This window comes from Mastigoproctus giganteus, chromosome 5 (assembly GCF_048544385.1).
Source record: "Mastigoproctus giganteus isolate SK-2022 chromosome 5, ASM4854438v1, whole genome shotgun sequence".
Classification (NCBI taxonomy): Eukaryota; Metazoa; Arthropoda; class Arachnida; order Uropygi; family Thelyphonidae; genus Mastigoproctus; species Mastigoproctus giganteus.
The window spans coordinates 211,800,825-211,815,276 of record NC_143579.1 but is presented as its reverse complement, the minus strand read 5'-3'; the positions used below and the strand labels follow the sequence as shown (position 1 = coordinate 211,815,276).

Here is a 14,452-nt window from a genome sequence, read left to right as displayed (position 1 = left end):
TACCAGGGTTACTTGACGATGTTCCAGCAAATGTGAGACGCAACATTTGGTTTCAACATGACGGGGCGCCTGCCCATTATGGAAGGTGTGTTCGTGACCATTTGAACAGGCGTTTTGGGCGTCGATGGATTGGCCGTAGTGGACGGGGGTCATGACATGACCCCCGTCTAAGTGAAACCCTCTCTTCTGGGATGACTTGACCAAACTGTCCCCTCTTCAGAACTTAGAATATTCTATGGGATTGCCTTACAGATTAATAACTTAAACAATACAATAGTATGTTTTTATGAACGGGCACTATCTACAATATTCGTTAAACAGCAGGTGCTTTTTTAATATTCAGCCTTTGTGAAGATCTATAATACATTATGCATTTGTTATAATTTTGTTGCATGTGTTGGAATATTTGCCTATACATTTTGTTTGCTCATACATTTGTTAATAAGCAATCGCAATATTTCTTAACAATATTAATGATTTCATCATTTATTAATTTATTAAAAGATTTTCTGATGCTTTATGCAATATTTTTCATGTTTAGTGCTTGTGAAAAATTCGATCAATAACATAATGTCTCCACTATTCCAGTGAGCTAAGACCAATCTTATCTTGGCAAGAAAAGTAGATACCTACGACCGATTGATCTCTTTTATTCTGTCTTGAATAAAAGAAAAGATACAACACGCATAGTAGAGATAGAGATGCAGAAAAAAGATGTGAGCTAATCAAAAAGCAAGGAAGACAAGCCGTGTTGCTGATTGAAGCTGATCTTCCTTGTATAATTTAGCATCTTACCCCCACAAGGGATCTCGCCTTGCCTCACTTCAACAACGAACAGGTTTCGATATATTATCCGTGACTGTGGCACTCCCACACCTCTCTGCACGTGCGGTAACCCTCGGTACATAAACACCCGATTAATCTTCCCTAGATAAACACGTGCAAGGAAAAAGAGTCTTCAAGAAATACGTCACCGCCCACACTACACAAAGGATGACAGTATCTGAAGTTCTGTGCTGAGCATTTGCTGAACTCAGAGTAGGTTACTAGGATAATGTGCACGTGGTTACTAGGATAATATGAAAATTAATTCCCACTTAATGTTTGAAATTCCATTTCATTTAATCAGTGTTATAATTAAATAGAAAACAAACTAATACAAATATTTATTTATTTATTGGTTTAATATTAATATTTATGAAACATTAATATTAAATTATATAATAATTACGAATATATTAAATTAGCATTCATTATTAATAATAAAATACATAATTTCAGTTTTGTTAATGCGCCACTGGCATATTTATACTGTCCAGTGGCGCCATCTCTGTGATTATGAAATTTTAATAAAAATTAGAAATATTTCTAAACCTTGCGTCTTAGGCGATTAATTCTATTTCATTTATCAATACAAATAAAAATTTATTTTATTAGTTTGTTATTAGTATCTATCAAATACTATTAGTAAATACTGTGTAATAAATTATATTTTAATTACAAATACAATAAATTATACGAGTATTCGTTAATTACTAACGCAATGAAAATTTTAAACAGTTTGGTTGTACACAATACTGTATTTATATTTTATTAAGTGTTCCAGTGGCGCCCCCTCTGTGAATTTTGAAATTTTAATGAAATTTATAAATATTTCTGTAGGTTAAGCCTTACGAATGAAATTTGATTTCATTTACCTGGCTATCTCAATGTTTTTTTAACGAGTAACTTATAATTTAAAAAAATGCCCATAATAATTCGAAAACACTAATAAAAATGCATAATTTCCGTCTGTTTTTTTTTTTAATATATACAATATTTTATTAATAATATGCTAATTACTGGTGGCGCCGCCTGTGATATTTTAAAATTTTAATGAAACTACAAATATCTCTCTGCCTTAAGTCTTATGCTTTAAAAATCTGCTATCGCCATATTGAAAGCGAAGTATTTACGCAACGATAAAAGTCAGCACGTGGGTAGTTATGGTAACCCAATTGCCTCAAGTTATTTTCTACACACCGTGGCGCTGCCTGTGAACCAAGTAAACTAGAAATTATGTGTTAAGTTCCAAGGAAATTATTCTAGTGAGGGAAAGATTTCTTGGAGTTTATAATCTCCAAATACCTGTTCTGGTCAGTGCGTTTAAGATCAAACGTCCTTGACTATCACGAGAGAGGGTTATAAAATGGAAGGTTTAATGAGTTCTATCTTTTATTACAGTAAATTTGTTGGCAAATTACCGAATGAAGAAAATGCACTTGCAGGAGCAGCCCAGGCTTGAAATGAGCCCTGGATTCATCCTAGAGTGTAACCCAAATTGTCATTTTGTAAACATGTTGACAACAACTAGGTCAATGATGCTGTGCGTGTGTCTATGCGCATTTGAATTCGAACAGAATATCTTTTCGGTTAACATAATTCGATTTCCTCTAAATGTCCCTCTAAAGGTAATATCCAATAATATTGATTTATCATTGTTCAGTGTATCATAAAATTGACAAAGGGATAAAGATTAATCTGATTAATCTGCCCATGAGGAATCGAAGTTTAAAAGCTTGAATACATAAAATAGACGGCATTAAATAATCTAGTATAGTGCGAGGAACCCCTTAGAGGCTATAGATAACAGTGTTTCATATTAAGGAGGAAGTGAATTTATTATAACTTTTAATAGGATCTTCTACAAGAGGGTGTCATTCTAATAAATAAATTCATATGGTGTTATTACAAATATTTATAAATATACAGTCATTATTAAAAATATTTGTGTTGAAATACTCTGCCGCATATTCAATAGAGCATAATATAGCCTGTAGATTCCCTTATTGTTTAGAAATTTTAAAAGGTTTTCTAAACTGATATATTAAAGATGAAACCAATCAAAAACAACAGAACATTCCACCAGATAATGGCATAAATTTTGAAATTTGTTAAAATTATTTTTTCTGCATTAGCCGCTGACAACGACAGGTGAAAAATCCAGTAGGAACGTTGGGTTCTTTTTAATGTTCTTATTTGTCTTACTGGTTTCGTGTTCATACTCTAAATGTATCAATTATTAAAGCATTATATGATATTAAACCCCTAGCCAGTGGCAGCTATTGCATTAGTTTTGTATTCCATCCGTCCATCCTTTCTACTAATTACCATAAAGATATTATTAATTAAATGCATTAATCCTAATCAGTGAGAATGTTAATCTATAGTTAGTAGATATAGTGATAGACCAGTAGTTGGCTTCTCTGGAATTCAAGATGTCTCACTGGTTACAATGGATTGGTTTTCGTGTTAAAATAATCACATTTTGATTGCATTAAAATAAGATTTTTTGATGCTATATTTTGATATGATGCCTTAAGATTTTTTATTTATTTATTGTTTTTTTTGTGGATTTATTTCGGTCTTATAAAATTCAGTGTCTTGTCCATTTTCTTAATGCTTTCAGCCAACGAAGATGTTCGAGAGATTTCTTCTATGACTGACAAGATGAATCAGAAAATCATCTCGCCAAAGGCAATGAACTATTGGTTATCATTCCTGGCAGCACGGTGCGAATTACATATTTATTGAAGCCTTGGAGATTGTTAGGCTTCCAGAGACAGCACTCTAGTGTAACTCATTTTAGTAGCGCAGAATTTCAGAATTTGCTAGCCGAAATACGAGAAGGACATCAAAAATACATCAGAAAATGATACCAATCAACTGTCATCAAAGAGAACTCTAGAGATATTTTTCTTTTTGTTTTATTAATCGATATTTATTGATCCAATGATCAGTTTTCGCGCGTTATTTGGTATTTTGTACTACGAACTTTCACACATGCGCAGTTAGCGATTATGGATTCCGGTAATTCCTATGAAAGACTAACTGAATTGGTTGCTACAGTTACATTTTATAATGACTTGTCTTTGTTGAATAAAGCTTGCGCAAAATCTGTCAGTCGTTGTTTCACAAATCCATTTAGATCAATATATTATGCATTACTGTTCTTCTGGGTGTTCACGTGATATTTTGGATATCGCGTGCGTGTGTGGCATACTGCCCTGATCAAGGCTATCAAGACGTTGTACCACGAAAACAAAAACTTCTATTGCTAACAGTAAATGTAACTACTGTAACCTTAACCTATATGTGACAATTCTGTGACCGTTACTAGTCGATATGAGAGTTACAGCTGAGAGTTGTCTAGATATCTCTCCAATGGTATCATGATAGCTTTGTTGTAGAAGAGTAGTAAATCAAGGAAACTCAAAGTGAACAAAAAGAAAGAGAACGGGGGTTAATGATTTTATGGGCTAAGGAAACTAAGGCCACGACGCACATACCGTCTATATAAAGCGTATATTTAACTATCGGTATGTTTGTTTAATGGGATGAAAAATTCGAGTTTAGTAGACTGATTAAGTCGAACATACCGTTGTATAATCTATTTAGTTCGGCGAACCAGTTGGGTGATATCGCTTCCGGGCAGGTCCCCCAGCGTAATTAATTGGATAAATAAAATAAATATACGTGTTGTCTATAAATGATTACCCTGATTATAGTATGCTACAATTTTTAATGGAGTGTTAAACATCCGTTTTCTTTTTCACAGGAAGCACATACGCACGCATAGAGTTTCTGTGCTGGTGTGCTTTTGTTTATCGTATCTGCCACTAGGAACGCTGTAACAGCTGCTCATATGTGAAGATGGCGTCCTGGCACAGTTACCATTAGTATTAATAGTGGCAAATGAAGCAAGAAAGCAAGCTTATATGGCATTAGCCAAGAAAAAAAAAAATTTAACTTGTCCATCCCCTCCAATAGTTTGTCTAGTTCTTCCTTGAATTTATTCAAATTATCCACTTCCAGAACAACGGATGTTAGTTTGTTCCAGCAATCAATCATCCGTTGGCTAAAGGCAAAATTCCGTACATCTATTCTACCATCATCCTTCCTCAATTTGAATTTATGCCCCTCATATGTATAGTCTGAGCAAGAGGAAGAATGCCATCGGCACTGAGCTTGCTTAATCCATTCAAAGCCTTAAGCAGCTCAATCCGATCACCTCGCAGGTGTCTAGTCTCCAGACACTACAATTTGCAGAACCGAAACCTTTCTTGGTAAGAACAAGAGCCTGAAATCTTTTTTCCCCTCACCAATCTCGTTGCCTTTCTCTGTACTCGTTCCAGCAGCTCTACATCCTTCCTAAAACGAGGCCTCCAGACCTATATGTAGTAGTCAAGATGTTATCTGACCATTGCCTTATACAATAGGATAATTACCTCCTTTTCCCTTCTAGCAATTCTTGTATTTTGACAAAACCTCATGCACTGTCCTGGCAGCCTGTCAGCAAAAAAAAAAAAAAAAAGTAATAATTCTCCCGAACAGGGACTTGAACCCTGGACCCTTAGGTTAAAAGCCTAATGCTCTACCGACTGAGCTATCCGGGAAGCTCATAATAATGTTTCGTATGCAGAAACAAATTCTAATTTTTTTTCAGCGACTGTTCAGAACCTTCAGTCGTTGACTTAATAAAATTCACATCTGGTGGTTTCTTACCACCGAATGTGAACGTAATTAAGTCATAGATCAGAAAATTCTTGGAAATAGTAACGGTGTAAAATGGAAGGAGCAGTGGCATTTTTCATTTATTTTTACACACAATTTTATATATATTTACAGTCTCATTATACATATATATGATGTCATGTTACATGTGACCTCCTGGTGCATTGTGTACGCTTTTTCTGGTATCGAGAGTGTCTCCTAGGCAAAAGCCCATCTCCAACTAGTTCAACTGTGATGGCGTAGAACCTCTACGAAACTAGCCAAAAAAGTGTGGTGTTAGTGGCAGGCCGCTTCGCCACCAGGAAGCAACCAATACAAGGGTAGCCGCTGCCTAGCGCCTGCCCCCGAGAACGAAGAGCCAGGCCCGGATCTACTATCTCTGTTCGTGCCGAAATGCACAAGTCCTGCACCCACCGGAGGTAGTGCAATAGGAACAGTGGAATTCACATTTATTTATATACGCAATTTTATGTACATTCTCAAGACATATATACAGTTTTATATACATTATCATATATATATATATATCCATTCTATATAATAGCAGTCAAAGTACTGTGTGGGGGGGATGCAGACCATCAATTTCTGATGACACGGTGGTAAACATTCAAGCCTTTTTCGCATGGTCACCAACAAAACCAGTGGGACAAGCTTCACACCAACTATAGATACCAAAGTCAACAGTTTCCAAGGTGTTACACAATCATTTGAAGTTACACACCTAAAAGGTACAAATTATTCAACAACTAAAGCCCGATGACCTACGAAAACGTGAAAAATTTGCTAATGACATTTTGAACTCATTAACGAGGATAATCACTTCTTGCAACGCGTCAGCATTTCAGACGAATGTTCATTAAAATTTATAGTATACTGGTAATCAGGGTAAGCGTTTATGGGCATCCTGTATTTAATGTGTATAAATATTTATAATAAAGTGGAACGATAATGATATTATTTATATTTATTTTGTTTTGTTTTTATTTTTTGCATTTCATTTACAATTTACTTTCTAGAGATAACCAAGGTCATATCAAGACTTTTAAGCACCCGAATATAAACACGAAAATTCCACTCTTCTCCATTACGTGAAAGGTCCTAGTAATTCCTATTTACTTTGCACCCGTCCCATTTTTATAAACAAAAAGAAAAAGTCCTGATATTAATCATTTTGCGCATTCTGGCTGCTGTATGTACTCGCTTCCAGCCAAATAGCGTTTGTGCTAATTGCATGTGCAATTTGATTATATACTTCGGAACTCAATAGATTTAAGCTTAAGAAGGGTAAGGGCCTATTAGGGTCCCAGAGCTTAGACCTCTCAAAATTACTGTGTTTAATGCAAAATGAAGAGTTAATATGGAATTGAGATAATCGCTTGCAATATATTTCAAAGTTAATTAGCTCATTAAAAAAAAAACAAAACAATTACCTTAGGTTTTCTGAAAGTAGGTGTAGATTCATAATGGTGTGTTTTTATCTCTCATATGGGAAGCTAAAAAGTATTCTCGTTTCGGTCCTTGAAAGCCTTAATTTGGGACGTTTAATAAAAAATTTATTTGGTGTTTTTTGTTTCTAAATATTAGTGTTTTGGTTGCTATTTTGCAATTTAAGTATTGCACAGAGATAAAATGGCGCTTTGTGAGCATTTTAAGCAATGAGATGCAGCTCCATCTGGTATTCGTTTTTAGAACTAACAGCTCGCTCAGTTTTATGTTTCAATTCTATATTCAATATCTTATCCGAGACTAATAGATTTAAAGAAATTAGACCAAAATATAACATATAAACCAAAATATAATATAAGATATAATTTAGGCTCATGTTTGACGATTCAAGAATATAAGCTGGTGTAATCAAAATTTATTCAACCTTGCTTTTAATTAAAAGATCATTGAATTGTTTCTTATTTCTTTATAACATTATTATTCTCAGTTGTTGCCTTCAAAATCGTGAGGCATGCCTGTTTACAATACACACATACCTCAAAGTGAATTGCTTTTCTTTTCATCCAGCCATTTCATGCATGTATTTGATCTGTTGCCACCTCCCTCTTGTCAAGCTTCTCGAGAAATTCCTGTTACCGATTGGGGTTATCATTAGACTTCGTAACAACCGCCTCAGATACATTATCTGCAGAAAAATCGCTCAACTGCTATTATTCTCCTGTATGGAGTACATCCTGTCAGTATTCGAGGTCAAGCATTTGCATCTGTAGCTACATCTGCGTGCAACTTTCGACACACTGTACATCCCTGAACTTCTTAAACTGCTGAAGATGGATTATCTCATTAAGAGAGTGCTCTCGGACTACTCATCTCACTATTCTCTAATAGAAACTTCTAGCCAAAACTCGGAAAGAGTTATTTGTGATGTTCGATGTTATCAGGCATTTCTCAAAAGGTCATGTCGAGTCTCCTTTTTGGAAGCTTCACTTAATTTCATTCTTCTTGAAAGAAACCAAATAACCAGTTACACGTGATGCAGATGACCTCGAATTATTTACTGTAGATTTAATGACCTCTGTATTTTGTCCAGTAGATTTAATCCGCTCTGATCCATGTGTTATCTACGTTATTGATTTTAATTTGAGCAATCTTGCAAGCTACTTCTCTTTAATGAGTACCCTTGTCCTCTTTCCCATTTTTCGAAAGAATTTATATGGCCAGTGGGTTCATCCTAAACGAATCACGTCCACTTTTACAACTCTCGGATGTAGATTTGGAGAAATTCTGTAGAATCCTTTAACTTCTGTAAGCGTTAGACATCATCTCCCAGGAGTTAATCCTTCTTTTCATTACCTCCTCAAAAAGCTCTCACGTAACCCATTGATCGGCATCAAGGTTTCGCATTACCTGTAGCATCTGGATAAGGAGAAATCGGTGTCCCACACCTGAAGCCATTGCTTAGCGAGCTTCAAGAAAGGTGTAATACAAAGTGCATGATGTAGAACTTGTCACCAGTAGTGTTCCCAGACGTCTAGAACGTTGATTTCGCCAATCACCATTTGTAGACTCTTGTAAAATCTTTGTAAAGACATCAAATAACATGTTGTTGAGAACACAGATTATTTTTTTTTATTATTTTAATTCAAGTATACTCTACTTTAGTTGCTGTAATAGGGTGTTAGGAGCATCAGCGACTAAGGCCATATTGTTCCATATATACCCTCTGTAAATTGCGTGTGTTCTGTGGTCGATTTTCTGTTTGCTACCATCGCCTGAGACCAACTAACTCAGCCACGTTGTGAAAAAGGCCCATAAAGATTCCTCACGCCATCGACGGGACTGAACAGGTCTTTTCCATCCGGTGTGGGGAGGACAGCGATTCTATCAACTGTACTATCCACGAGGGACAAAATCTGTAGTCAACGCCTATCCACATTGGACAACAAAGAATTTCTTTCAATATTTATTCTCTTATTATTATTGTTATTTATCGATAAATTGTTATTGGATAAGAATTTCAAATATAGTGTAAGTTTTCATTTTGTAAAATTGTTATCAGGAAATAAAAATAAATACGGTGCTGCATTACTATTAATAAATATTCTGTTGAAATGAATAAATAAAAACATGCGGCTTATCATCAAGGTGTCTCATTGGATCAAAGAATGTTTTCGCTAATCATAAACCCCAAAAACATATGAATAATTCAGACATTTTCGCTGCTTTTAAATCACATGAATAATTCATATCTCCATAATATAAATCATCAATAAAGTTCTGTATTGACACTACAGATGGCGCTATGTTCTGTGTTAATAACTATGCAGATAGTAAACATACAAGAGCCAATAAAGAGCCAATATGTTAATTGCTTTGAAGCTTACCAAACGAACTCGTAGAATCATCGTTGGTCCAGAAAAATCCAAGACTATTTGAATCCTTATTCCACGATTTTGCTCAAGGAAAATTGAAGACACCGAAAGTCCCGGAATTCTTAAATTTAAACTTCTTTGAGGGTTTTCAAAGAAAGAAAGAAAGAAAGAATATAACCCCAGGGGCTCACATCTGGTGAGTATGGGCTTGGCACACCCAGGGTCCTGAGCTGGATATCATCTCTTTCTTCTCTTTCTTGGTGATTCCTTTCTATTTCTGACTCTCTCTCTCTCTCTCTCTCTCTCTCTCTCTCTCTCTCTCTCTCTCTCTCTCTCTCTCTCTCTCTCTCTCTCAGGGTAACTCGGAAATTCTTCTTTTTTTTTTTTGGCTAGTGCAGTATAAGCCTTAGGCTTCCTTGCACCATATGGCTTATAGTAATAATCAAAATAATAATCATATTAAATATTAGTATGACTGCAGTTGCATATCAAATACAATAATGCAAAATTTTTAGAGTTAGTGCGGAGGCAAAAAAGGCCATGAGGAGTTGGTATATCTTGTCTGTAAACTGAGTGCGTTCTGTGGTTGTACTGCCTTGGAGAGTGCTGAGACCGAATAACCTGTCCACAGCATGAAAAACAAAAAATAAAGGGTGATAAAATAAAAATTTTCCCATCTGGATAGGATAAAACTCCTATGATTTTATCGATAGGATAAAATCATCTATGTCTATAATCATCCATTATAGACATGGATTCTATAATGGGTTTTAGTACGTTTTGGTCTAACTGTGACTATTCGTCCAGCAAAATAGTGGGTAGCTGCGACAAAGTTGAAGGAAAGGGCTTCTTAGCCGATTAGCCTTCTCCAGCATATTGCACACATTCACAATAGGATTGAGATCAGGTGAATGTGAAGGACAGGAAAGAGGGTGGATATATCTGTGTCATGTTCTCAGAATCATTCTTGCACGATTCTAGCAGGATGTGCTGATACCACGCCCTCGTGGGTAGCACAGTTAATAGAATCGCCGTCCTCCCCACACCGGGTGGAAAAGAACTGTATGATTCGAGTCCCAGCGGTGACGTTAGGAATTTTTATGGACCTTTTTCACAGTGTGGTTGAGTTAGTCGGACTCAGCCGAGAGTAGCATCGTTTTTCTCCCGGAAAATCTGGTTTTTCGTCCTGCAAACAAAATTTGAAGTCAGAATACATGCAATTTACAGCAAATATACTCGGAGAAATATGACCTTGGTCGCTGATGCTCCTAAAACCCTACTACAATAACAGCGCTGTTGCATTATCATTCGTAAAATGGCCGGAATAAAAGTGTAACATTGCATGGTGCAGTAGATCTGATACAAAATTCAGGTACTCCCTGGATGACACTCGACCTTCTACCAGCATCAACAGATCAACGGACCCAGGTCGTGCAAACAAACATTCCCCCAAACTATGATACCACCTCTAGGTGCATGGGTTGTCTTAACAAGTCAGGAAGAGTCCGTCGCTTCGTGAGGTTCTTGCATATTCTCTATCTAACATCACTGCAAAACAGAGTGTATGATTGATCTGACCACATGACTTTTTGTTCCATTGTTCCACTGTCCAATTACGACGTCCTCAGGCACAAATGCAGGGGGATTTTTCTGTTTTTTACTGAAACAAGTGACTTTCTAAATGGCAGACTATTGCCAATTCTCTGTTTCTTCAATTCTCTGCACATGGTAATGGTTGAATTATAGCACTTTGGGTTTGGTTGAATTCAGATGTTATTTGCTGCCGGATGGATGTGTCCTATTTTTACACACGGTCCTCCTTATAGTACGATGGCTTCGTTCTTAAAGTTTTGTTTTTCTGCCTCATTTACACCTTTGAGATATGGAAGAACTGCTTGCTTTACAGTCATTCAAAACCTTTGAGATGGATGCTTTTGAGAAAGCAGTTATGTCTTTCGTTTTTTGAATTGTGGCTCCTGCTAAACGTACACCCACGATAAGTCTTTTTTTCAAATTCTGATAGACCACGTATTTTCCTCATTCTGTTTTCAGATTACTGCAGTCGAACAGCCTATGCATCCTTTATGAGGCATCATCCAACATCATATATATATATTTTTAATCTATTTTCATTTATTCACATTTATTTGCATCTTTTCTGTCTGTGTCTGTCTTAAAATACAAAAGTTCGTATTTTTTTGGCCAGTGTGCGTACATTATTATTTTAAAATTACAGTAGTTTTGTTTCGTTCTTAAAACTAATTTACTTTCGAAATCGCTGCAAAATGAACTGAAAATTTAAAGCAAATGAAGATAGACGACAAGGAAATAAATCTCAGAAAATGTAAACTATTTCAGAAGCAATAAATATTTCAGAAATAATAAATTGTGAAATTAATTAATTAATTTTAATTCTAGATAAAACACGCTTTTGGCGCTGCAGTCGTTTGAAGGCTCCAATGTCACTTTGGAATATTATGGTGCAATATGGTGATTTGTATTTGTTATAATGAATTGTTCTAACATTAGTAACAGCAATACTCTTAAAGTAAGTGTTTAAAATTCATTTACTTTATTCAATTATTAAAAATTATTACGCTTGTGTCATTTTAATTTACAATTATAAGCTAAATTTGCAACTTATTTTAGTCTTTCGTGGAATGCAGAAATTTATGATATTCTAAAATTAAATTGGATTGAATCATTTTATTCAAAAAGTTTTGTTTGTTTCCGTGAATAAAAATATTGCCGTTTTGTGCATTACAGATCGTTTATATTTTAATTTCTTTTTAAATATAATATACTTTTTTTTTTAAATTTTAAATGCTTTTATATCTCAACGTTGTCTATGGAAGCATCCTATTTACCTAATTCCAAATGTATTTATGCGCACTTGGGACTACTTCTGGCTATGGAACCTTCAGACCTGTTTGATCAGATTTTTAAAATGGAAATATATTTACAGCGGCATATATAAATTTAATTATTTATGTATAATGTATATGTCACTATATTTACGATGTATAGAAATTTAATTATGTATAGCGTGTGTAATAAGCCTATATATCTACATACTGTATATTTTAACGTCAAGATTAAAAATCACATCATGTATGAAGTAAATGGGATTATCGACACTAAATTTTAAATAAACGTTGTTTATTTAAATAATTTGCTTCACTTGATGGGATAATTTAGCACCTTTAATGAAAACTTTGAACACGTTGTGATTCGAAGAACTAATCGTCATGTGAAGAATGCTCAGAAGCTTGTTGCGCATCGATCATTTCTATAATTTTTACTCATGGTGTATGCAAAACTTTTCGTATGATTTAGTATAGATAAAGTTTAACCTGATCAAATATTTATGATTGTGGTATTGTTTATTACAAATCGCCTCAGCAGATACAAAAGCTCTTCTAACTATATTGTCTTGCGTAGTGACACAACCGAACTTCACCTCTCCCATAGATGCTAACACGAAAGGTATTGAAACTAATATTTGTTGACTTTGGATTTTCTATATTTTTGTAATTAAACTAAGGAATTTATATGATATCAGGTACATTCATGTGTAATTAGTAACTTTCATTCACGTAAATTGGTATATCATATACAGAAACTACAAGTATTGCCTTTCTTTAATAAAAACTTTAATTTTTAGGACGATCCTTTCAATTAATATTATATTTTAATAACTACTTTTTTTTCTGTTTTTATTAACTGTTAGCCAATGGTCATGAATTGTGGAGTGAGGGATAACTGATTTGGGAAGGTAGATATCTCTTTGGACGCCTTCGGTGACTCTTTTCAGAAACTTTTAGACCGGTGTAATAAGTGCTTTCAATCAAGTTTGAATGCACCAATCAGTTACTTTGAATAAAAATGAAGCCATTTTTGAACTCCTTCACTTTGTGTTATTTTTATTGTACCAGTCCGGTAGCTTTATTGCAAAAAACCTCGTATAGCTTCAACTTAACAGGAGTTTATCAATTCCTCTAGTTTCCGACAGGACTCGAACCTATCTGATTTCCCAGAATAATGGAATGAATAAATATGATCTCCCAAATCCTCTGTAAGAACGTGAAAAAGACAGCTGGAGACATTATAATTAGGCCTTATGTAAATATGGCCTCAAAAAGTCAGGGTAAGCGGTGACCAGTTCAGCTCTGTTTTTGGCCAGTTTCTCTTCACGCGCACTTCACAATGCAGGTCACTCCATGAGTTTCTACAGGATTGAGGTCAGGGCTGTAGGCTGGTTAGGCCAACTCTTCAACGCTCATGTCCTCAAACTAGTCCACCATAAAGCGAGTAGTATTGCGTTATGTTGCTGTTATAGCTGTGGGCCTTTACGACGCGCTGCCAGAAAGTAGCTAACGCTTTATTGTCCAGGACGTCTAGACAGACCTCGGAATTCGTGGTTTTGTCTCAACCAATGGGCCAAGCTCAAATTATGACAAGCAGACCATCACGCTGCCTCCAGCAAACTTAATTGTCGAGAACGATACAGCCACCACACCCAGGCACGCCGTTAGAATGGTAGACTATGCACTCTGACTGGTCACTCCAAAGCACAGCTTTCCATTGGTTTACAGTCCAAGAATGGCCAACCTTACACCATGTTATGTGCCGTCTGGAATTAGTTGGGGTGATTAGTGGTTTTTCTGTACGGCTGCATGACCGTGGTGACCCATATCATGCAGGGTCTTGTGCATTGTATCCCAATCGTCTCACTGAGGTCCTGTATGTGCCGCGACAACGTCGACCTGCGTTCTGAGGTAACAATTCTTTCCAGGGCTCTCCTGTCAGCTTCGGAGGTTTTCCGGGTCCTTTTCTAATGAAATTTATTAACCATCTTACAGGCCCTTATTCCTTCAGACTGCTAGGGTCCTTGAATTTATAAACAGACATTTAAATTCCCTGCTTCTTTTTATTTTCTTAGTACTCATTGTTAAAAAGTTAAAGAGGCGAAAACAGTTATTTTTATATGAACAGTTAATTCATTAGTAAGTAATCGGTAACGAGATAACTAATTATTTGCTGTTAATCGCTGAAAGAGAAAGCAATTCAATTTATTTAAG

At 35.5% G+C, this 14,452-nt stretch overlaps 1 non-coding gene across 1 annotated transcript; it reads right to left on the bottom strand.

The window, feature by feature from the left end:
• Positions 1-5,362: 5,362 nt before the first annotated feature.
• On the bottom strand, positions 5,363-5,435 carry TRNAK-UUU (transfer RNA lysine (anticodon UUU)). Its single transcript has one exon. It is a non-coding gene; the product is annotated as a tRNA-Lys (tRNA).
• Between the last annotated feature and the right edge of the window lie 9,017 nt (positions 5,436-14,452).